We start from the raw sequence: 24666 nt of genomic DNA, 5'->3' as shown, positions 1-24666 counted from the left end.
AGTTGCAAAAAACTAACTTTGCAGAAAACAGGAACTAAGACTTGGTAAGACTTTCACCTGCCAGCAACAGACTCGAGAAGTCTGAGAAGTCTGTACCCCTCTACCACAGCTCTAACAAAAACAAAAGGCCAGGAAAGGAATTTCAAAGACCATCAACCACTCCCAATCCTACCCTCCTTGGCAACCTCCCTAGCAACAGTCAAGTGGTGGCAGGTTGGAAAAACCCTATTAAAAGCCACATTGAGCAAAACAAGGCACACATATGCTGCCCTAGCCCATGTGCTGCTTGCCTCATGTGGCTGAGCACGTGGTGCCTGAGCACATGTGTTGCCCTCATCTCCCCTCTTGAGATGTGGACTTTTCTATCTAATGCTGGGATGTGTGTAGGGGCTCATAACCCTTAGAGAAGCCCGTGCTCTCTCTTGAGCATGTTACTCTACTATCTCTTACTTTCTCTCTCTCTTCCTCTTCCTAAAAACCTCCAAACAAAATCTGTTTTTACTGCACTGCTAGTCTACTCCTGAAATTCTTTTCTGTTAGGCGAGACAAGGACCCAGTATCCCTGGGTGATCCTGGGTGGCAGAGGCGGATGAGGAGAAAATGAACATCTTTTCCCTCCCGGCCTCACATGAACTGCATGTGTCCCCCACCCACCCCCATCAATATTAAGGCAGGCAGGAAGGGAAAGACAGAGAAAGTTGCTTCCCCTACAGCTGCAGTAGGCAACCCAGGACTCAATAACTGGAAGTCTTGGGAAGTTGTCCTGGTGCCTTTCAGAATTTATCTGAAGAACAGAATGCTGAGTTGTTTAAACACCTTATACATTGAAAATTGCCACTGGAAAATTTTAATGCTCAAGGACTTCCAGCCACCACCATGCTGAGACCACTCTCCGCATGCATGAAGGTACCGGCAGGGGAACAAAGGCAAGCGGGTCCCGGGGCTGAGATCTCCAAGCCTACTAGGATCGGGGCTGAGCATCCTCCACCCAGATCCTCCGAATTCCAGTAGGCGGGGGTCACACCCACCAACTGGTCCCCTGGCCCGTGTAATCCCATCAACGGCCAAGACTCAGAGACTATAAAACCCAGCTCCGGAAGAGAACAGCGCAGTCTCCTGCCCCTGTGCCTGGCTGTCCTCGCCGGGACCCCTTGAAGGGGAGCGGGTTGAGCTTTCCTCCCCGCCCCGACCAGGGCTCCGGCAGCCGAAGACCTCCAGAACCAGCCATTCGTGGTCTCACGACATCTTATTATGACATCTTATTATCTCATTCCTACTTTGGACAAACTGGCAGGCTACCGAATGTAACCTGCCCACATGGCAGAGTCTGGCAAACTCCCCGTGGCATACCCAATATGCCAAATACCAGTAACAAAGATGGGTCTCATTCTCCTAAAGAGCCTTGAATATAGCACTTTCTTAAAAAATCTCAGGGCTATGATGAAGGAGACGTTACTGGGGCGCAATCGACGAATAACAGGATGGTTGTGATTCGTGATTCGTGAAGGACTTCCAAGCTATGCTGGGAGGGGGAATGGAATGTGGTGGGTGGGAGCTTGGGTCTAAGGCTGAGCAAGTCACTGCAGCACTGGGAATGATGGCCTTAGGCCAGGAAGTAAGGAGACAGGGTACTGACAGTGCAATTTAGAACTGCCTGCTAGGGCTGAAACCAGAGACAGCAAGGAGATGTGATAGGGACCCAAGGGGCATCTGCTCACAAAGCCAGCAGCCAGAACAAACCCAGATAAACTGTAAATCTATTAGTGAGTGAATATGATATGCCAGTATACTATCCTCTTTGTTTTACAGATCTTTGACATTTTCTGCAATATGAACTAAAAAAATATATAGCTTATATAAATTTCTCTCCTCTTTCCACACCATCCAATATGAGAAATATTGGATTAGAAATTCAAAATAGCCTCATTTTATTTTTGAATATATTATATATTATTTATGTATCAGGTACATTTAAAAAAAATTGTTTTATTAGTGAATCACTTTGAGGTACTGTTATATACTTACAAATGTTTGTGTTTGCATTTCAGTCATACAATGATCGGTTACCTATCCCTCCACCAGTGTCCATTCTCCATCACCATTGATCTCAGTATCACTCCCACCCTCCCAACCCTCTCCACTCCCCCTCCCCCACCCTCTGTGGCAGGACATTCCCTTTTGCTCTCTCTCTCCTTTTGTGTATTGTGGTTTGCAATAGAGGTATTGAGTGGCCATCCTGTTCGGTCTAATAATAGTCTATTTTCGGCAGCTCCAAATCTGAGCTGGTCCTTCCAGCACCCTTTACTTGGTGTTCTCTTCTCTGTCTGAGCTGCCTTTTTCTTCAGCATGTGAGGCTGGCTTCCAAGCTGTAGGGCAAACCTCCTGGTCCTTATCTCTACTATTCTTGGGTGTTTATCTTCTATTCTGTTACTTTATATTCCACAAATAAGTGTAATATTTCTATGTTTCTCCCTCACTTTCTGACTCATTTCACTTAACATGATACTTTCCATGTTGATCCACTTATATGCAAATTTCGGGTAGGGCATCTGCCTTGCACGCAGCCAATATGGCCGACCTGAGTTCGATTCCTCCGCCCCTCTCTGAGAGCCCGGCAAGCTACCGAGAGTATTCGATGTGCCAGACACAGTAACAACAAAGTCTCCAATGGAGACGTTACTGGGCCCGCTCGAGCAAATCAACGATCAACGGGAGGGCCTTTACTTTACATTTTTTCTAACAACTACATAATATTCCATTGTGTAGATGTACCAGAGTTTCCTTAACCAGTCATCTGTTCTTGGGCACTTTTCCAAAATCTGTTTTTTTTCCAGATTTTGCTATTGTAAATAATGGAGCAATGAACATACAAGTGCAGATGTCATTTCAACTATACATTTTTGCCTCTCCAGGGTATATTCCCAGGAGTGGTATTGCTGGGTCAAATGAGAGCTCAATTTATAATTTTTTGAGAAGTATACATACTAAACAGTCCTTTCTCCAAAAGGGCTGAACCAGTTGGTATTCCCAGAAGCAGTGAAGGAGAGTCACCTTCTCCCCACATCCACGCCAACACCAGTTGCTTTTGTTCTTTTGGATGTGGGCCAGTCTATGTGGTGTGAGATGGTATCTCATAGTTGTTTTGGTCTGCATCTCCCTGCTGATTAATGATATAGAGCATTTTCTCATGTACCTTTTAGCCATTCTGATTTCTTCTTTGAGAAAGTTTCTCTTCATTTCATTGCCTCATTTTCTGATGGGTTTGGATGTTTTCTTTTTGTGGAGTTCAACCAGTGCCTTGTATATCCTTGATATCAGTCCTTTATTAGATGGGTATTGGGTGAATAGCCTTTCCCATTCTGTGGATTGTATTTGTATTCTGGTTACAGTTTCTTTAGAGGTACAGAAACTTCTTATTTTAAGACAGACCCATTTGCTTATCACTTTTTCCACTTGTGGCAGTCTCTGCCCCCGCGCCTCGGTGTTCCTTCCCGGAGTCCCTTGGAGGGGAGCGGGTTGAGCTTTCCTCCCCGCCCCGGCCAGGGCTACGGCAGCCGGAGACCTCCAGGACCAGCCACCACCATGCTGAGACCACTCTCCGCACACCTGAAGGTACTGGCAGAGGGACAAAGCCACGCGGGTTCCGGGGCCGAGACCTCCAAGCCTACTCGAATTGGAGTCGAGCATCTTCCACCCAGATCCTCCAAATTCCAGTAGGCGGGGGTCACACCCACCACCTGGCCCCCTGGCGCCATGTAATCCCATCAGCGGCCAAGACTCAGAGACTATAAAATCCAGATCCCGGAACCGCGCGGCCGCATTTGCGGCCGCGCGACATCTTATCAAAACTTTTCTTTATGACATCTTATTATCTCATTCCTACTTTGGACAAACTTGCAGGCTATCGAATGTAGCCTGCCCACAGGGCAGAGTCTGGCAAACTCCCCGTGGCCTACCAAATATGCCAAATACCAGTAACAATGATGGGTCTCATTCTCCTAAAGAGCCGTGAATATAATCTCAGGGCTAGGATGAAAGAGACGTTACTGGGGCCTGCTCGAGGCAATCGACGATTAACAGGATGATGAAATGAAATGAAATTTTCCACTTGTCTGGTTAGTGGAGTCATCTTTGAAGATACCTGTAGCTTTGATATTGTGGAGGGTTTTGCCGACCTTGTCTTCAATGCATCTTATGGATTCTGGTCTGATGTTGAGGTCTTTAATCCATTTTGATCTGACTTTTGTGCATGGTATTAGGTAGAGGTCTGAGCCCTTTTTTTTTTTGCATGTAGCTCTCCAGTTTTGCCAACACCACGTTGAAGATTTGTTGAAGATTTCCTTGCTCCACTTCACATTTCTTGATCCCTTATCAAATATTAGATGATCATATATTTGAGGGTCATCATCCCTGGAATAAGATTAGGTCTCTGGAACGTAACTGTCAGGGAGATGGGCTGGATGTTGCAGGTCAAAACAACAACAAAAATATATATGTACTTTGTAGGTAATAGAAAATTGCTGAGTAATGCTTACTTGCCAAAATGAAAGTGTAAGAACTCTCTGAACCTAGTGCTAGGGGTCCTTGTTGAAGCCCGCTGCATTGCGCGGACACTTGGACCCCAGGTAGCTGGAACAATAAACCTCCCTACGTGATTTGCATTATCAGCTCTGTTCTCTGTCCTTGAGGGGTGGTTGACTGCAGTCTGTATGTGAACTAGCTCCCCAACTCTTGTTTTTGTCTTGTTTGTTCATTTTCCACATAGAATTTAAATTATGAGGTATTTGAAAGGTCTGGGGAGGGACAGGATGCAGAAAGGAAGAAACAGAATCCAAGAGGAGAATCAGGCCAAAATGGGTTTATTGGAAACATGCTTCTGGTTGGATCTCACAACTCCCTAGAGGCTAATGGAGATCCTGCCCTCCAGTGCTTTAGGGTGGGTTTTTATTGAAGTAAAGGAGGCCTGGGGCAGGGGAGTGGGGGTTTGGGGAGGAGGAGTTGGTTAGCTAGCACCAAGGCCAGATATGTAGTCTTTTGTGTGGGTTTCAGAGATTCTGGAGGAGTGAGCCCCCCAGCCTACCCCCCAACCCTGGTCCAGTGGCAGAACTGCATATGCAGACTTCAAAGTATCTATCGCCGGGCTGACCCAACAGTATTTATCTTTTTGAATTTGCTCAGTATTGCATGATTTCATATATTATAAAGATGAAATATCTGATCATGATTCCATTGTTTATATAAACTACATGCAAAAAGGGAACTAAATTTTAGGGAGGTGCTAAGTCCTGACCTTATATAAATTTGATATTTTATGTTCTGTGGGAGAGTACCTGTGTCACACACATGCGTGATGTTTATACTCTGCAAGCCAGGGTTAGAGACCACACTGTATCTGTGACTTTCTCTTCCCATACCTTCCACCCCTTTATCTCTCTCATCTTTGTTCTGGGTAATTTCTTTTTATATCCTTTTCAGTTTGTTTAATTTTGTCTGAAGGAGCATATAATCGATATTTAACCACTCACTGTGTGCTTTTCTCCAAATGGTTAATTATATCACTATCATTATCACACCGTTGTTCTTCAATTCGCTCAAGCGAGCCCAGTAATGTCTCCATTCAACCCTGTCACGTGCAAGTGTAGCCCGATGACATATTGGGGGCTCCTTCAGGGTCAGGGGAATGAGGACCATTCATTATTACTGTTTTTGACATATCAAGTATGCCACGGATAGCTTGTCAGGCTCTGCCGGGTTAAATATATATATATATGTATAATTAATTAAAAATATACCAAAACATTTCATGTCAGTGAGAATGGCACATATCAAAAAGTCAGGAAACAGTGTTGGCGAGATTTCAGTGAGAAAAGAACTCTCTTCCACCTTTTGCAGGAATTTCATCTAGTTCTGCCTCTAGAGAAATGGATAAATATATCCCAAAATAGGAATTGTACTCCAAAACAAGGCAGCTATGTAATTTATTCACACCTGTTCCTCAAACACAAAAACATTAATTCAAAAGGATATATGCACATCTTCATTCCTTCATTGCTGCACTTAGTACAATAGCCAAGCTATGGAAATAACACAAATGACAAAATAAGGGTGAATGGTACAAGAAGTTGTATAACACACACACACACACACACACATACACACTGGAATACTATGCAGCTCTAAAACAAAATCATTGCCACTAAATTCCTCTTTTGTAAACCACAGCACCCAAAGGGAGAGAGAGAACAAAAGGGAGTACCCTGCCACAGAGGCAGGGTGGGATGGGGGGATAGGGGGTGGGAGGAATACTGGGATTAGTGGTGGTGGAGAATGGGCACTGGTGGAGGGATGGGTATTTGATCATTGTATAACTGAAACCCAAGCAAAAAATTTGTAAGTCTACAACTGTACCTCATGGTGTTTCACTAATCACTTGATCACTTGATCCCCCGTTATTCATCGAGCGGGTGCCAGTAACGTCTCCATTCATCCCTGTTGCGTGCTAGCGTAGCCCAATGGCATCTGTTCATTCTAGGAACATGCAGAGCCTCAAACCGATCATTCAGGGTCTTGATGAAGAAGTCTGACCATCTTGTAGGTGGGCGTCCACACGATCTTTTGATGTCCCGTTGAATCCAGTCAGAAATGGCTCTAGTCCAGCGGTTGTCTGTAAACCTCATTACATGTCCAGCCCATCTGATTTTTGATGCCTTGGCAAATGAGACAGTTTCCCTGATTCTTGAGCGTTGACGAAGATCAGAACTCCGGATTCTATCTCTCATTTGAGTGAAGCGTGATATTCCAAGCATAGCTCTTTTGATTGCTCTTTGAGAGACCCGAATAGTGTTCTCATCCTGTTTTCTTAGGGCCCAGGTCTCTGAGGCATATGTTAATGCAGGAAGAATAGTGGAATCAAAGAGATGTTCTCGTAGCTGGAGGTTCTTTGTCCTCTTAGTTATTTCTTCAACGCTCTTGAAGGCATTCCAAGCCGCTCTCTTCCTCCTGAGCAACTCAGGTGCCAGGTCATTCATCATGTTGATTTCTCGACCTAGGTATATATAACTGCTGCATTCGGAGTTGGTGGTTCTGTTGAGAGTGAATGGAGCATCAGGAACGAGTCTGTTTCTCATAAACACTGTCTTCGTAAGATTCAGCTGTAGTCCGACCTTTCCACACTCACGGTCGAAGTCGGTCAGCATTTGTGCTGCTTGGCTGATGTTTGGTGTTATTAGAACGATGTCATCAGCAAAGCAGAGGTGGTGTAGTTGCTGATCATCTATCTTCACTCCCATTTCTTCCCATTCCAGTCGTCGCATGATGTTCTCGAGGGTGGCACTGAAGAGTTTTGGTGAAATGGTATCACCCTGCCAAATCGCTCTCTTGACATGAATGATTACTTCTTTGTAGGATGGTGAGATCCTGGTAGTGAATCCGTAATAGAGCTCATGGAGGATCCTGATGTATTGAGTTTGTACACCCTGATTGGCTAGGGCTTCAATGACCGCTTCAGTCTCAACAGAATCAAAGGCCTTCTTTAAATCAATGAACGTTAGACAGAGTGGCATCTTGAACTCCTGAGAAACCATCGTGTGGAGCTTAGTAATCGTGTGGATATGGTCGATGGTACTAAATCCTTTTTGGAACCTGGCTTGTTCACATGGTTGTCCTTCATCTAGTGTTCTGCTAATCCTATTCAGGATGACTCGAGTGAACAGTTTGTAGATGACAGACAATAGGCAGATTGGGCGATAGTTGCCAATGTTGTGGATGTCTCCCTTCTTGTATAGTAGTACAGACTTGCTGGTTTTCCATTGGGATGGAACCTTGCATTCAGACAGGTAGCGTGTGAATAGCTGAGCCAGTGTATTCATGAGTACTGATGGTAAGTTCTTCAGGTGTTCAGGTCCGATCTTGTCTGGGCCAGGTGCTCTTTGTTTCTTTACTGACGAGATGGCGTGTTGAATTTCGGAAGGGAGAACATTGGGAATGATATATCCATCGTGTGGAATGTGGTATGTGGGCAAGTGGACGTGGCTATTAAAGAGATCTGAGTAGAAGTCATGAATAATCTTCTCCATTGCTCTTCTGGAAGATGTGATAGATCCATCAGGATGTCGGAGAGCAGTCATCTTGGTCTTGTAGTTGGTGAAGGACAGGTGGGCATTACAAATGTTTTTCCCGGCTTCTACCGCATCTACCAGCACCGCTGTTCTCCTGTTTTTGAGATCATCCTTGATGGCTTCTCTGCATTGTTTTGCCAACTCATACGTTTGCTTGCGGTTGCCTGAGGCATGTGTCAAGCCACGTTGGCGAATAAGTTCAAGAGTGTTCGAAGAAAGGCATTTTTTTGTGGTTATCTCTCTCTTGGCATTCCTCGCACAATCATGGAAGTGCTGAATCATTCGATCGTATTCCTCATCAATGTTGTCAATGACGGCATCTTCCCATGTTGCCGCAACAGAGCCAAAGAGCTCCCAGTTGGTGGTCGTTCTGGGAGTTCTCTTCTTAAACTTTGCATTCTTTTCTCCCCATTCTATGAGGTAGAATTTTGCACGAAGGAGATGGTGGTCCAATCCTGTTTGGAATTTTGGGACAACAGCAACATCGGTTAGGCAAAACTGCCGATTGAATATGTAAGGTAAAGGTAAAGGTAAAGCCCTCCCGTTGATCGTCGATTTGCTTGAGCGGGCCCAGTAACGTCTCCATTGGAGACTTTGTTGTTACTGTGTTTGGCATATTGAATACTCTCGGTAGCTTGCTGGGCTCTCCGAGAGGGGCGGAGGAATCGAACTCGGGTCGGCCATGTTGGCCGCTTGTAAGGTGAACGCCCTATCGCTGTGCTATGTGGTCTATTTCATTGTGGAACCGTCCACCGGGAGACTCCCATGTCCAACTTTTAGATTCAGCCTTTTGGAACTGTGAGTTACCATGGAAGGTCTTGGTTGACATGATGAACTCAGACAGTCTGTCACCCTGTTCATTTCATTCTAGGCCATGGGTCCCGATGTGGAGTTCATCGGCTGATCTTCTTGGTCCTCTCTTGGCATTAAAATCACCAACAATGATCTTGTAGAAGGTGTGATCTTCTTTATTGAAATTCTCCAGCTCCATGTAGAACTTCTCAATTTCTCTTTCACCATAGTTGGATGTTGGTGCATAGACAACAATGATAGAAATTGCGGGCAGTGAGCCACATCTATTCAAGTGTAATCATCTTATTCGGGTTGTTATGCATTCGAATGAATCAATGCTCATGGCTAAGTTTGTGTTGACAAGGACACCGACACCACCGAAGCCTCTTTTGTCACATGTTCCAAGGAACAGTTCTGCTCCAGTGTCGAAAACGGCGTGATGTGATTGATGTTGTCTCGTTTCGGTCAGACCAATGATGTCGTATCTGATCTTTTGCGCTTGTACCATCAGTCATTGATGGATGCATCAGATGCCAGCATACATGCATTGAAAGTACAGACAATCATTTTTGTCTTTCTTCATTTTGGCAGCCTATTTCTGCCTTGGGATTTTATCAGCTTCTCCTTCCACATCCTTCTCGACTCTGCCGTATTCAGGGTCAGGGGAATGAGATCCATTTTTTTTTTTTTTACTGGATTTAGCATATCAAATAGACCACGGATAGCTTGCCAGGATCTGCCATGTGGGTGGGATATTTAAAGTACCCTGAAAAATTAAATAAATGCAAATAAAAAGTCGCGCGGCCGCGACTAATTCACTAATAAATATTAAAAAAAAAAAACCCCAAATCATGCAATTTGCAGCAACATGGATGGAACTAGAGGGGATCATGCTGAGTGAAGTCAGTCAGAAGGGAAGAGACAGACAGAATAATCTCTCTCATACATGGGAGTAAAGATACACAGCAAGGTAGCAACAAAGGGCTAATGGCACCACAAAGGAAGGACTAATCCACACAACTGAGTTGGTGGGAGAGGGAGTTGATAGGGAAAAGGCCTTGGAGTCCTTGTGGGAAGGAAATGTGTACTGGTGATTGGTGTGGTGTTTGAATTATGTGAGAAATCAATAACAGTAAACATAGAACCTCCATCAATAAAGATGAAAATTAAAATATTTAACAGATTTTATTTTGCGTATCTTGCTATTTTTCAGGATTCTTATTTCCTCATTTATTTAAAAATATTTAAGAAATATTTATTTCATATTATTTATCCAGTATTTCATTTATCATAATTTTATTTTAAAATAGTTTTCACTGAATGAAACTTACTGAGGAAAATGTGAGTGGGGGGAGAAAAAGAGGAAGTACAAGTTCAAGAGAGAACATGGACTTCTCAGAGAAAAAAAAGCAAGCAAATAGACAGAGATAAGTGTTGGAGGGAAAACATGGACTTGAAGAGCGGTCTCTGAGAAGTCTCAGTTTGCCAGTTATTGTTTATGGTCTACCTGAAGGTGGTTTATAATCTTCGGGCTATAAGAACTTAACCCCTAGCCTCCAGCTATCTGTAAATAGCTCAGGAGAGCTGGGCCCTTCTTAGCATTGATGTTCTACTTTACATTCTCCTTTGTTCTTTGATCTCTGGAGATAATTCTTGCCACCCCTCCATGCCTCTCAGGCTTTTTGGGTCATGCCTACTGATGCTCAGAGTTTACTCCTGGCTTTACACTCAGGAATTACTTCTGGTGGTGCTCAGAGATCAAACCTGGGTGGGTGGTGTGCAAGGCAAATGCTCTACCTGCCAGTGTATCTCTCAAGCCTCTGGTTATGTCTTTTAGATTTCAAGTCATGAATAAGAAATGTCACATCAACTTATTGGAAAAGTCTGCCCAGTCATTACTGTTCAAAATAAAATAGTAGCTGCCAAAGGTTACAGACTTAAATCCAGAGTTCACAGATTGACACAGAGCCTCCTTGATTCATTATATCACAGTCAGGTTTCTGTTCATTTATTTGTCCTATCAGTTTAGTTATTTTAGTTCCTAGAATTCAGTCTTTTTTTTAAAATTAAATAACTGTTCTTTAAAAAGTAATTGGAAGTTGCATTTTAGGCATATAGTGTTTCAACACCAATTCCACCACCTATGTCAACTTCCCTCCACCAGTGTTCCTATATTCCCTCCCCACTCCAAGCTCCCCCTCCCCATCTTTACAGGCACATTACAAAGTTTGAATGGATGCAATATAGATTTCATGTTTCAGTTGGGTTGAGTCTGTGTTTTGGATATATGACTATACTACTCACCCATATCACCAGTATAAATGAAGTCTCGATGCCTATTCACCCATTATTTCTCATCCTCTTCTTTCACCCTTTGATAACATTTTAGTCTTTTACATTTGTGTGTGTGTGATTCGCAATGCATATAATGCTTGTTTCTTCTTTCCTGCCCTTCTGTTACTTGTTCTTGTGCTTTCTCATTCTTTCATATTACCTCTTCTATATTTTCAGTTGTAAACTTGTTCTTATTGCATTTACTATAATGCCAGGATATAAATATTTATAGATAGTATGTCTATCACTCTCAAATATATACGGTCACGGCAAATGGGCTGGAGTGATACCACAGCGGTAGGGCGTTTGCCTTACAAGCGGCCAACATGGCTGACCTGAGTTCGATTCCTCTGCCCATCTCGGAGAGCCCGGCAAGCTACCGAGAGTATCTCACCCGCACGGCAGAACCTGGCAAGCTACCCGTGACATATTCGATATGCCAAACACAGTAACAAGTCTCATGATGGAGATGTTACTGGGCCCGCTCGAGCAAATCAATGAACAACGGGAGGACCGTGCTCACCGTGCTCACTCTCAAATAATACATTGATCTAAATATTACCCAGATAGGTGAAGTTAGAAAAGATTAAATAAGATGCTTGGTATTAGGTATCCAGTTCAAGAGAAGAACCTACATTTATTTCATTTTAAAGTTTTTCTAAATAGGTCAGTAGAGCAGTGCAAGGCACTTGCCTTGCACGAGGCTGACCTGGATTCCATTCCCATCACCACCCTATCTCTACAAAAGGCTGAGTAAATCCTCTTTAATCTGAAAAATCTCTTTAAATCAGTTTTGTTTTTCAAATCTAAAGTGTATTAGAAACAAGTGTTGGTTAGAATTTGCATTTGTAGTAAAAGATGAGGTGATGCTAACCTGAGAACCACATTGGGAGGAACTACTTAGTGCTCTATTCTTTCCATCTCTACTCCCACGAGAATTTGGGGTTGGGGTGGTGGGGCAGGGGGGAGAACCCAGCACTTCCCACTGGATTCATTCCCTGCAAATCAGTGCTCTACCAGCGAGTTACATCACAGGTCTCTCAAAATAGGATTGAAGGTGGAAGAAGTGAAAGGATTCATGTTAGTAGTTATAAGGAAACATAAATGGATGCTACATTAAAAATGAAAAGTCACTGGCTCTTAGATGTTAGTTTTCTTTCTTTTCTTTTCTTTTTTTAAAGGCCACCCACACCTTCCTTCTCCGGAGCCTAAGCATGTCTCTACCCTCCAGTGGAAACTGCAACGATGAAACGAAATGAAGCTGCTCTTATATGACAGCTCCGTAAATGCCGGCGACTTCCATCTCATTCCGCGTCGCTTCGCGGGTCAGCAACCTTTCCGATTGGTCCCATTCTGCAAGGTAAGAAGAGGCGGACACGTTGCTCCCGGGAACCTGGGACCCCGCCGCCAGGTGCGCCGCCCCGGGCCGAGGGCGGGGCGAGAGCGCGCGGGGGGCAGCTGCTTCCGCTTACGTCACCACACCGAGGCCCAATGGGAGAGCGCGACGTCGGCGCCGCTTTCTCACCGTGGCAACGGGTGGGCGACGACTTCCGGTGTTGTGAGGGCTCCGGGCTGACGCGGGTGAGTGTCCCTCTCTCTCACGCTGTCCGAGCGGCTGCCGGCCGCCGCCGGTGTCCTTGCCCACTCCCACCACCCCCGGCGCTGGCGGGGACGCCGCGTCCGGCAGGGGCGGGTGGCGCGCGGCACGCGCCGTGGCGGCCCTGAGGGGAGCCGGGGTGGGGTGTGCCTGCGCCCCGCGTCGCCGGTGGGGCTCGTGCCTCAGTGCCCAGCCCTGGCTCCAGCGTGGCGGCTGCGTGCCCGCCCGGCGAAGTGTGTGTGTGCGCGTGTGTTTGTGTGTGTGCGCGCGCATGTGGACGCGTACGCGCGCGTGTACATGCGTGTGTGTATATGTGTGCATATATGCGCGCGCGTATGTGCGTGCATGTGTATGTGTGCATGTGTGCGGGTGTGTGTGTGTGTGTGTGTGTGTGTGGGCGCGCGCGCGTGTGTATTAGGGGACCGCGGGAGTGCCCTGGTCGGAGCTTAGAGACCCGAGGGTCCCGCTGGGGACCGGGGCCGCCCTTCCCGGTCTGGGAGGCCGGCGGGACTTATGCATTTATTCCGGTGGCGGGAGGAGGGAGGGATGGAGAGCACCTTGGAGACCGGGAAGCTGCACCTGGAGCGGAGGTGGGAGGGAGAAGGAGCTGGGGGCGGCGCTGGGGTGGGGATGCCCTGCACAGAGAGACATTCTTATTTCCGGAAGGAAGGCGTGCGGTTTGACTCACCGGCCTGGGAGGGAAAGAAAAGGTATTTTGCGGCCCTTGGTGGCACATCCTTGAATAATGAGCCGTGGAATTGTTATACCCTTGGGCGTCTAATCATTTCCATGTTTGTTTTTAAATAAAACTTCAACCCCCCCCCCCCCCCCCCCCACACACACACTTTAAGAGCTATGTGTCATTATTAAATAGTATCAGGGAAACACAGAAATACTAAAAAAGAGAAAAAAGATATCCGTGCTGCAGTTCCACTGACCAGGCATTTCCAGTACTCACAAGTTTCCTCGCATATGCCTAGCCTCCTGGAGGCCATAGGGTATGTGTGAGACCTGATTATAAGTAATCCTGCCCTGGTAATTGTATCCGAGGTGACACTGTATCCTTGGATATTCTGTAACAGACCTCTGTAGCAGACCCTAAATACCCTGTAATATTTAAATTCCATGCAAGTCACCATCTTCACATCTTTGTTGTTATTGTTGCAATGACAGTAGTAGTTCACAAGCTGGCTTTTGAACAATGTTGCTGGCACCCGGTCTGTTAGAACTCAAGGTTTACATTTTTGGGGGGGGGGGCGAGGGGGGAGCACACCCTGCATGAGCTCCGAGGTTACTCCTGGCTCCACAGGGATCGCTCGTGGCTGGCTCGGATGCCAGGGATCAAACCTTCGTTGGCTTTGTGGAAGGCACATCTTTCCCTCTGTTGTACCTTTCCAGCCCCTAAAGCCCTTTTTTAAGTGAAGGATGAGACACAGTGCTGTTGGACATCTGTTTCAGTCTCTGGTGCTTTGCATGAATGCTCTCCTTGTAAAACACAGATTTTATATACTGCATGGAGTGGGGGAGGAAGGGGTATATTTCACATACCTTAAAGTACATTTTTGTTTTGTTTTGGGGCCATACCCTCCTGTGCTTAAGGTTTATTCCTGGCTCTGGATGTAGGGATCACTCCTAGTGGTGCTGAGGGACCATATGTGATTCTGGGAATTGAATGGGGTTGACTGCATGCAAGGCAAGCTCCTGTGCTATCTTTTTGGTCCCAAACCTATCTTCAACACCAGATGCCCGTGGTATATCCTGTGGTATATAGTCATTATGCCAAACTGTATTAGTGAAGTCACAAAGTTGCATTCCCAGGAGCATAATATATTTACAGGATGATTTATCAGAAGAAGTACTCAATTATAGTTACTTCTAAATCATCTCAATCCCTAACAGCCAATCTGATTTTTGTTTCTGGATTTTTCTATTTTGGACATTTTATGTAACCACAGTTATATAATAATGACCTTTTTTTGCATCTGCCATCTTCACTAAGCATGTCTGCAAAGTTCATCCATGTTTTATTAGGTACCAGGATTTCCTTTTTATGACCAAATGAACAAAATGACATTCTGTTGTGTAAATATGCTGTCATTCTTTTATCTTCATTATCAGTGTTTGGGTTGTTTCCTCTTTTTGATGATTATGAATAATTCTGTAAATGTCATTGTATCAGGGTTCTTTTTTTGTGGTGTATGTGTAGACTCTGTCAGTTCTCTTTGGGAATACAGATAGAAATGGAATTATTGGTTAATATGACAAAGTAACAAATCTTGTTTTTCTCTTTTTGGGTGACACCTGCTTGTGCTCAGGCTTACTCGGACTGCGCTCAGGGATCATTCCTGGCGTGGCTCTGGGGACTCTTTATAGTGCTGGGGGTCGAACCTGGGTCAGCCATCTACAAGGCAAGTATATGGCTAATCTTGAGAAACTGCCAGATTTTTTTAAAGTGACCTGCACCAGCAGGATATGAGGGTTTTGATTTCTCCATATACTTACTAACACATTATCTTTTTAATTTTAGTCATCCTAGTGCATCCTTCCCTCTTGCCTTTTTTATTTTTATGTTTTGTGTTTCTGGGGATTCAGTCCCGCCCAGCTAGGGTTTCTGATTGCTCTTTACAAGCCAGGCAAGTGCTCTACTTCTGAGCTGCACTCATGACCTCTTTAATAATTTTAATTTTATTTTTTGGGGGGGATTTGTTGGCACTCAGGGGCTTTTTGTGGCTCTGTGCTCAGGGATTTCTCCTGGTGGTACTCTGGGGACCAAAGGTGGTACAGGTATGAAACCTGGGTCAACAGCATTCAAGGCAAGCACCTTACCTTTTGTACTATATCTCCAGCCCCTTTGGTTTTATTTTATTAGAATTGACTTTTGTTTTAAAATTGTATGAGTTCTTTCTATATTATGAATACAAATCATTACAGATATGTGACATAACAGTTTTCTCAGAGTAAACTTGTAAAAGTTTCACATTTTGAGAGTTTAAATTTTTTTTTCCAGTGTTGTTTTTTGAAGTGTAAAAAGTTAGTTTTGTTGACTTCCTTTTTATATATTCTTTTGGTACATGTGCTTTAGTGTCATCTAAGTTAGGACTTAAAAACTTTTCCTGACTCTAATGATAGTTGGTAGGTAGGGTGCTTCCCTTACACATGGTATCCTGGGTCCTATCCCTGGCACCCCGTACCATTCCTTGAACACTGCCAGGAGTGATCCTTGAGTGTGGAGCTGGGAGAAAGCCCTGAACACTTGCTAGGTGTGGCCCCAAACCAAAACCAAACTGAAATAAATACCCTCCCCTCCTCAAGACATTTTCTCTTGCATTCTCTTCTCCCCTGAGAAATGCAACATAGGTGAGGATTGAAAATTCAGATTCGTTATGTTTGATTTAGAATTAAGTTGTAGTCATTGCACATTCAGAAGCCTTTTACTGTTGCCAAATAGTTCATGATCTCCCTCAAAACACGTTCAGTTACATGATCCCAGTTTAAGAAGCTAGGATCTAAAATTCTGGTGTAAGGGTCTGGAGTGCTCAGAGAGAGTACAGTGGGTAGGGTGCTTGCTTTGCACCAGTCAACATGGGTTCCATTCCCTGGCACCACATATGGTGCCCTGGGCCCTACCAGGAGTGATCCCTGGGCACATTGCCAGGAATAAGCCATGAGCACAACCAGGCATAGTCCCTAAAAAAAAAACCACTCCCTCCCCCCCACCCCCAAAAAGCAAGACTCACTGGACTAATTAAATCACTGCCAAATGCAAGATTATGAATTTTTTTTTTGAAGGGGAGAGTCAACCCAGTGCTGCTCAGGTATTACTCCTGGCTCTGCACTCAGGAATTACTGCTGGTGGTATTCTGTGGACCATATGGGATGCTAGGGATCAAGCCTGGGTTGGCTGTGTGCAATGCAAATGCCCTGCCCCCTGTACTGTTGCCCTGGCTCCCCCAAGGTGATGAATATTTATCCCCATGTTTTTGTCTGAGAGTTTTATAGTCAAACTCTGTTAAGGTCTTGATATATATTCTTTATATATTTATATATAATTTTCAAAATGTAATTTTCATATCAAGTGAGATAGGAGTCCAAGTTCTTATTTATTTATTTATTTATTTATTTGTTCTCTGGATCAAATTCAGAGTGTCAGCACATGCAAGGTAAGTGCTCTGCTGCTGAGCTATTGAGCTACATGTCTGGCCCTATCAACTTCGTTTATTTGATGTGACTATCCACTTTTTCCAGCATTGTTTGTAAGACTGTCCTTTGCCCCAGTAGAGGGTCTTTTCATTTCTGAATGAGATGACAAACCAATTGAATATAAGTGTCACTGTCAGTGTCACTGTCCTCCCGTTGTTCATCGATTTGCTCGAGTGGGCCCAGTAATGTCTCCATCGTGAGACTTGTTGTTACTGTGTTTGTCATGTTGAATACATCATGGGTAGCTTGCCAGGCTTTGCCATGTGGGCTAGATACTCTCAGTAGGTTGCTGGGCTCTCCGAGAGGGGCGGAGGAATCAAACCAGGCTCGGCCAGGCCGGCTGTGCACAAGGCAAACACCCTACCTCTGTGCTATCGCTCTTTATCTATGTTGGACATTTAGGTTGCTCTTAGATTTTATTTTTTCTAAATTATACCATTTTAAACACAGAAGACATAAAACCTTTTTAGTATTTAAAATTCAATACTAAATTTAGTATAATGGTGAAAAGTGTTCTCTATAGAGGAATTACTGGGTCAAAGATGAAATAAATAGGTCTTGGAGCTCATTTAATAAGGCATTAAACCTTTAAGATCTTAGTGTTAAGAGCAGCAAAAATACTTCTTTCTTCATCCAGTTGCTATAGCTTAAGGGCTGGATTTCTATAAAAATCTTTCTGCTTTGATCCAAGATGGATAGAGTCCATGGCTTCCTCCTTCAATTTCTAAAATAACCCAGAAAAAAAAAAACCATTAAAACTAGAGTGAAAAATGTCAGCACCAGGGGCAAACAGGGTATACGTTTTCTAAATACGTGGCAAAGAAAAAATGTGTCATCAGAAGCAGTAGAAATATAACACTTTTGGAGAGAAATGAATGTTGTCAGGTTTTGACTTTACATTTATGCTATAAAAGTCCCCTGGAGCAAACCAGCCTTTGATTCTGAGTTTCTCTTCTGGCCTAGATAATCATGATGTAATAGAAGATGACTGACTTAAGTCTTTTTACTAGATACTATTGAGTACAGAGGGCTGGAGCGATAGCACAGCGGGTAGGGCGTTTGCCTTACAAGCGGCCAACATAGCCGACCCGAGTTCGATTCCTCTGCCCCTCTCGGAGAGCCCGGCAAGCTACCGAGAGTATTGGATATGCCAAACACAGTAACAACAAAGTCTCCAATGGAGACGTTTCTGGGCCCGCTCGAGCAAATCGACGATCAACGGGAGGGCCTTTACCTTCTTATTGAGTACAGATAGAAAGCTACAAGAGAGCTCAAGGGACAGAGTGCATGCTGTGCACGCAGGAGGCTTGGATTTGATCCTGGCTCAACTGTTCCCTGAACGCCAGTGGCAGTCATCTCTTAGCACCACTTGGGTATGGCCTCAAAACTGTATGTTAGTTAATTAGGTAAATATATGATTTTGGTTTTACCTTGACCCTCAGTCTCATAGTTCCCAGATATACTGTGGTTTTGTTATTTGTAAGTCTTTAGTCAGTGGTTTTAACCAGTGCACTGGTTCAAGGACTGGTGCCAATCTGTAGGCATAAAGAGTTAGAAACTCTCTAGGGGTTAGAGAGATAGTACTGCAGGTAGGGTGCTTGCTTTGCATGCTGCCAATCAGGGTTCAGTCCCCTCCCTCCCTCCCTCCCTCCCTCCCTCCCTCCCTCCCTCCCTCCCTTCCTTCCTTCCTTCCTTTTTTTCTTTCTGAATTAAAGTCCAGGGCTTCATGCATGCGAGGTGTTATGTACGCATTACTGCTGAGCATATTTCCTTCCTGCATCCCTAATAGAGTTGTCCTTTAGGAAGTTTATTTTGGCAGACTTATGCTGAGGGTTGTTTTATGATGGTTTAGATTTGGGGAGAATAATTTTTTGGGGGTAATATTTACAGCAGGGCTGGAGCAACAGCACAGTGGGTAGGGCGTTTGCCTTGCATGCAGCCGACCCAGGTTCAATTTCTCTGTCCCTCTCAGAGAGACTGGCAAGCTTCCGAGAGTATCCCATCTGCATGGCAGAGCCTGGCAACCTCCCCGTGGCATATTTAATAGGCCAAGAACAGTAACAAGTCTCACAGTGGAGATGTTACTGGTGCCCGCTTGAGCAAATTGGTGAACAACGGGAGAACAGTGCTTCAGTGCAATATTTACAGCAAAGTCTCTTCTAGTGGTGTAGGTCCAGTGGTGTAGGGAAAAGAAAGTTAGCTTTTTTTTTTTCCTTTTTTGGGTCACACCCAGCGATGCACAGGGGTCACTCCTGGCTCTGCGCTCAGGAATTACTCCTGGCAGTGCTCAGGGGACCATATGGGATGCTGGGATTCGAACCTGGGTTGGCCGCGTGCAAGGCAAACGCCCTACCTGCTGTGCTATTGCTCCAGCCCCGAAAGTTAAATTTTTAAAAAAATTTTTTAAATTTTTTATTTTTGGGTCACACCTGGTGATGCACAGGGATTACTCCTGGTTTATGCACTCAGGAATTACTCCTGGCGGTGCTCTGGAACCATATGGAATGTTGGGAATCAAACCTGGATCGGCTGCATGCAAGGCAAGCCCTACCTGCTGTGCTATCACTCCAGCCCCAGAAAGTTAAATATTTGAGAGAGAAATTGGTCAGATTTGAAAATTGGTCCTGTCCAAGATGTCTTCAAGGCAGTTTAGGAAGGGGTGGTGTGGTTAAGAAAAATAACTAATGTGGAAACAACTAGATTTCTGGGAAATAATGAATTTGCTTTGGGCATGCTGAGGTTGAGGAGGATCCAGGTTGGGCTAACCGGGGGACTTCTGGCTAGACCACAAGAAACACAAGGTAAGAGTGAGAAATGATTTACAAAAAGGATCATTTTGAAAGATTAGCAATGGCTGAAACTCTGAAGTAGAGAATTTGAGAGAAAATGGTAATTATTTGAGAATAGGCCTATGTATGGGCGTTATTGGAGTTATATAAAATGACAAAGTTGGGCGAGATCTGAGGGGGCCATGAAGACCTAGGATAGAAGATTGACATGCTTGTAAGGAAAGCAGTGATCTAAGGCTTCGTTTCTTAAACTGGGCATTGGGTCACAGAGTTGAATGTTGGGCATCATGAAAGATGTTCAGAAATTTTTTTCCAATAAGTTTTATTATGGTTGGAACTAGTGAGTGAGAGAGCTCGAGAGCTTGAGTACATGTTTTGCATGTGGGAACTGTGGGTTCAGTCCCCAGCTCAGCATAATACCCTGAGCTCCATTGGAAACGATTTTCTAGTACTCAGCCAGGAGTAGCCTCTGAGCACTCTCTGGTATGGCCTGAAAGTAAAAGATAATTTTGCTGTATGATTTATTTTTAGTAAATATTTGATGTCTATGTCTGTTTTTATCCACCTATGTATCTGGAGTGATGAAAAAATTTCTTGGATGAAAAAGGGTCACTAACTGGAAAAGTTCAAGAAGCTCAGAATTCTAGAGCATCAGCGGTTCACAATAGGTTAAGGAAAAGCTGTTAGGCTTGGCACCTTGCAAACTATGTATCTTAAGGTAAAGGATAAAGCTTATGGAGTATAAGACTTCTTCATTCCTAACAGTTTTATTAAGATATTATTTGTCATATAATTTTCACACTAAAAGTATAAAGTGCCACTCAGTATATTGGGTGTTGGGAAGCTATCACCACAATGAATTTTAGAACTTTTTTTTTTTTGTTCCTAAAAGAAACCCTGCTTCCACTAATAATTACTCTCCATTTCCCCTCCATTCTTTCAGCCCTCAGTAACCACAGATTTATTTTCTATTTCTCTAATTTTACCTTCTCTAGATGTTTTTTTTACATATGTGGCCTTTTGTGTCTGACTTTGTTTTCAAGTTTATTCATGCATAGCATGTATCAGCATTTCATTTCTTTTTAGTACTTTAACTTATGTTTCATCATAGGGATAAGCTCCTTTGTATGTAATCATTGTCACTTCATGGAATTCTCATTGTTTCTACTTTTTGACTATTATGATTTTTTTTTTTTGACTTTTTGGGTCATACCTGGTAAGGCTGAGGGGTTGTTTCTGGCTCTGCACTCAGGAATTACTCCTGGTGGTGCTCAGGGAACCATGTGGGATACTGGGATAGAACCTGGGTTGGCCGTTTGCAAGGTAAGTGCCCTACCCACTGTAGTATCATTCTGGCTCCTATTATAACTCTGTGATAAACATTCATGTGCAAGTTTTTGTGTGGACATGTTTCCAGTTCTCTTGTGCATCTTCATACTAGCAGACATACTTGGTCATATGCTGTTTGTATAGCTATTCAAGTAACTGTTGGAGAGGATGGACTAATACTACTGCTGGAATCAAATTGCAAAATATTTATATTCAAACATATTCAGAAATAAAGGGAAGGTGATTTATAAACAACTGGGGGTTTGACTCATAGGCCTACCTTGCACATGTATATCATGTATTAAATTCTGGATTCTTTCCTTCATATTGCAAAGAACAAAACAAAATAGTTTTCTGTTGTGTAAAATTATGACATGTATCTTCTTTCATTGGAACCCAAAGTGTTGAGTATTATAAAAAAGTTTAGCTTAGTGTAAGATTTTTTTTTTTTGGGTGAATCAGTATGATGATGTAGTTAGGCCTTCTCAATTTCATATGAGGTTTATATTACAAATGTGACAAAATATTAGAGGAATTGATAATTATTTGTGGTCATGATTTGTTATTTACTGTCACAGCTGTAGGAGTCAAATATAATGATTTAGAAAATTTGGGATTATCTATCAGTTGTGTCGCAGGAGTTCATGATCAGGAAAACAAAAACAAAGCAAGAGGGGCCGGAGCAATAGTTCAGCGGGTTGGGCATTTGCCTTGTACCTGGTCAGGACCAGGAGGAAGCCTTGAGCATTGCTGGGTGTAGCCCCTAAAAGCCAATAAATAAAATTAAAAAAAAAGCAAGATACCTTGTCAGGTCAGTGTGTGTGTGTGTGTGTGTGCACATATGTGTGTGTTAATGTGCGTAAAGTAAAAGTCTTTTATAGAGAAATATAGGAGGAGAAAGAGAGAATGATAATAATAGGAACAACAAAACACTTAGATTGTGGGCTGTGATGTGAGCGACAGTCAAGGCTCCTTGGGACAGTTTTATTAGCTGTTTTTGTCTCTTTGTTTTTGTTTCTTGGCTTGGCAGGAAGGGCGTTGAGAAGGTTCAGAATGTGGTTAAAAAGCACTGGGGATGTGGGTTAGGTGGTAGAGCACTTGCCTTGCCTGTGTGAGGCCCTAGACAAAACGAAAACATCAAAAAACAAACAGAATGTGGTGCAAACCTGCCTGAACATGGACTTAACTAGTTTTCTTGTGTTTCTATAAAGAGTTAATACCAGCAGTTTTGGAGAGCGATGCATTCATATTTGTTCATCCATCATTCTGATGCTCTGGTTACATTATTTTGGTACATCCTTCCAGATTAGTTTATGCATTCGACTCTATTGTTTCTGCCTCTTTTTTTAAAACAGAATAACTTTGTTAGTCATTTTATGTTTGCATGTCAAGAACTTATTTTTTCAATGTGTGTTTTAATTTTTACTGTTTTTGGCATATGAATACATAATTGGGTAGCTTGCCGGGTTCTCCGAGAGGGATGGAGGAATCGAACCTGGGTTGGCTGCATGCAAGTCAAACGCCCTACCTGCTGTACTATGCTAAAAACAGTAACAACAGTTTTGAGGCTTGGGATTTACTCCTGGCTTTGCACTCAGGGATCCCTTCTGCTAGGACTCGGGATCATATGTGGTGCAGGGATCAAATCTGACTTGCCCACATGCAAGGCAATCCCCCTAACATGTTTTCCTTTTGATGCTTCACAAACCACAAACTTGAAACATTACATTTTAGTGTTGTTTTATGGGGGGGGGTGGGTAGGTTTGAGCCCAAACAGTTCTCAGGGGACCCTCTCCTGGTAACACTTGGCCAACTCCACTGGGTGGCTCATTCCCTGTAAGGTCCTTGCCAGTGCTGGGTCCATCTGTAATGCTCAGGGAATCCCAGGTCCTGGGCATTAGCAGAACCTATTGCAATCTTCATTCTTGATCCCACTGCTGTTTCCCTAGCCCTGTGTCTTTGGAGTAAGGTTTATCATCTTCTGATTTTTTTTAAGCTGTTATGTATTTTTTTCTGTAAACTAGGATTTGTTCCCCTTCCTTTATTTCTAGTTGTTTGTTGGAACGCTTTTTGGACAGGCCAGATTTTTAGTGGGTTTTGAATTTAACAAAAACTTATGTTGGAATAGAAGGTGCCTCATTTCTAATTGAATATAAACATTCTAATATTCTTGGGAGCTGGAGAAGATAGTTTTATATTGAATAGCATGTCTACTTAAGTTTCTCTCTCAGGCCAGCATAACTTTTAGGCCAGCATAATTTTTGGAGTGGCACTTTGGAGGAATTCACTGAGATGACATGGTTTTCTAAGTAAATATATTTCTGATACTAGTTGAGGGATGGTGAATAGCACATTCATTTTCTACATTTTATTTATTGACAGGGCTAGAGTGAGAGCACAGCGGGAAGGGCGTTTGCCTTGTACGCTGCCAACCTGGCTGGCCCGAGTTCGATTCCTCTGCCCCTCTCGGAGAGCCCGGCAAGCTACCGAGAGTATCTCGCTCGCACGACAAAGCCTGGCAAGCTACCTGTGGCGTATTCGATATGCCAAACACAGTAACAAGTCTCACAATGTTACTGGGCCTGCTCGAGCAAATCGATGAACAATGGGAGGACAGTGACAGTGATTTATTGACGGGCATATGAAACAAGTTTTAAAATCTCTTCTACATTAAAATCTTATTGTATCAAACATCCATGATGTTGGGGCTGGAGCTATAGCACGGTGGGTAGGATGTTTGCCTTGCACACAGCCGACCTGGGTTTAATTCCCAGCATCCCATATGGTCCCTTGAGCACTGCCAGGAGTAATTCCTGAGTGAAGAGCCCTGTGCATCGCTGGGAGTGACCCAAAAGCAAAAAAAATAAAATTCATGATGTTTATCAATCATATAGATACCACAATTTTTTGTTAAGAAAAGTTGCATCTAATGAAAGTGAGTCAGAATAGTTTGAAGTTTATAAACTCATATGGCTTGGATACGTATTCATTTTACTAAAGTTCTTAATTTTCCAAAATCTAAGTCTTCAGTCTACTTGCTTAGCATAGTAGAGCCAGTTCATTAAATGGCAGGACCAAATAGAATCTTTATAGGCTGGCAGATGAAAGTGCTAACCATTACAATGGACACTAGCATAAATAGTGGCCTATCTCAGGGAAATAACCAAAGTGAAGTAAATATAATTGAGGCATATCTATGTGAAGTCTCTGGAGGGAAAAATAAAGTCATATTTAGAAAAACAACCGCTACCACAAATCAAACCCTCAAACAGGCACATGATTCTAGTCCACACCTCATTCTAAACTGAGGACCATTGAGGGGAATATCTTTTTTTCCCAATATGAAAAGTAAACAGTAAAATCGGGGCCTAGCTGCATAGTTGAAGACAGCAGAATAGTAGTGTAATTTAACGTATTATCTGCAGACAGTTTTTTTATTTTGCTTTTTGGGTCACACCCAGCGATGCACAGGGGTTACTCCTGGCCCTTCACTCAGGAATTACTCCTG

The 24666-nt window shown here is 43.6% G+C and overlaps 1 protein-coding gene across 3 annotated transcripts in view; it reads left to right on the top strand.

The window, feature by feature from the left end:
- Nucleotides 1-12782: 12782 nt before the first annotated feature.
- The window catches only part of TASP1 (taspase 1), a 326252-nt gene continuing 314368 nt past the window's right edge, over nucleotides 12783-24666 (top strand). For all 3 annotated transcript variants that reach the window (XR_008793468.1, XM_056121835.1, XM_056121834.1), the window contains exon 1: nucleotides 12783-12824. The gene's annotated coding sequence lies outside the window, so the exon portion shown is untranslated. The remainder of the gene's footprint in view (nucleotides 12825-24666) is intronic.

This window comes from Sorex fumeus, unplaced genomic scaffold, assembly GCF_029834395.1.
Source record: "Sorex fumeus unplaced genomic scaffold, SorFum_2.1 ptg000044l, whole genome shotgun sequence".
Taxonomy (NCBI): Eukaryota; Metazoa; Chordata; class Mammalia; order Eulipotyphla; family Soricidae; genus Sorex; species Sorex fumeus.
The sequence above is the reverse complement of the archived record's forward strand: the minus strand, read 5'-3'. Positions and strand labels throughout refer to the sequence as shown.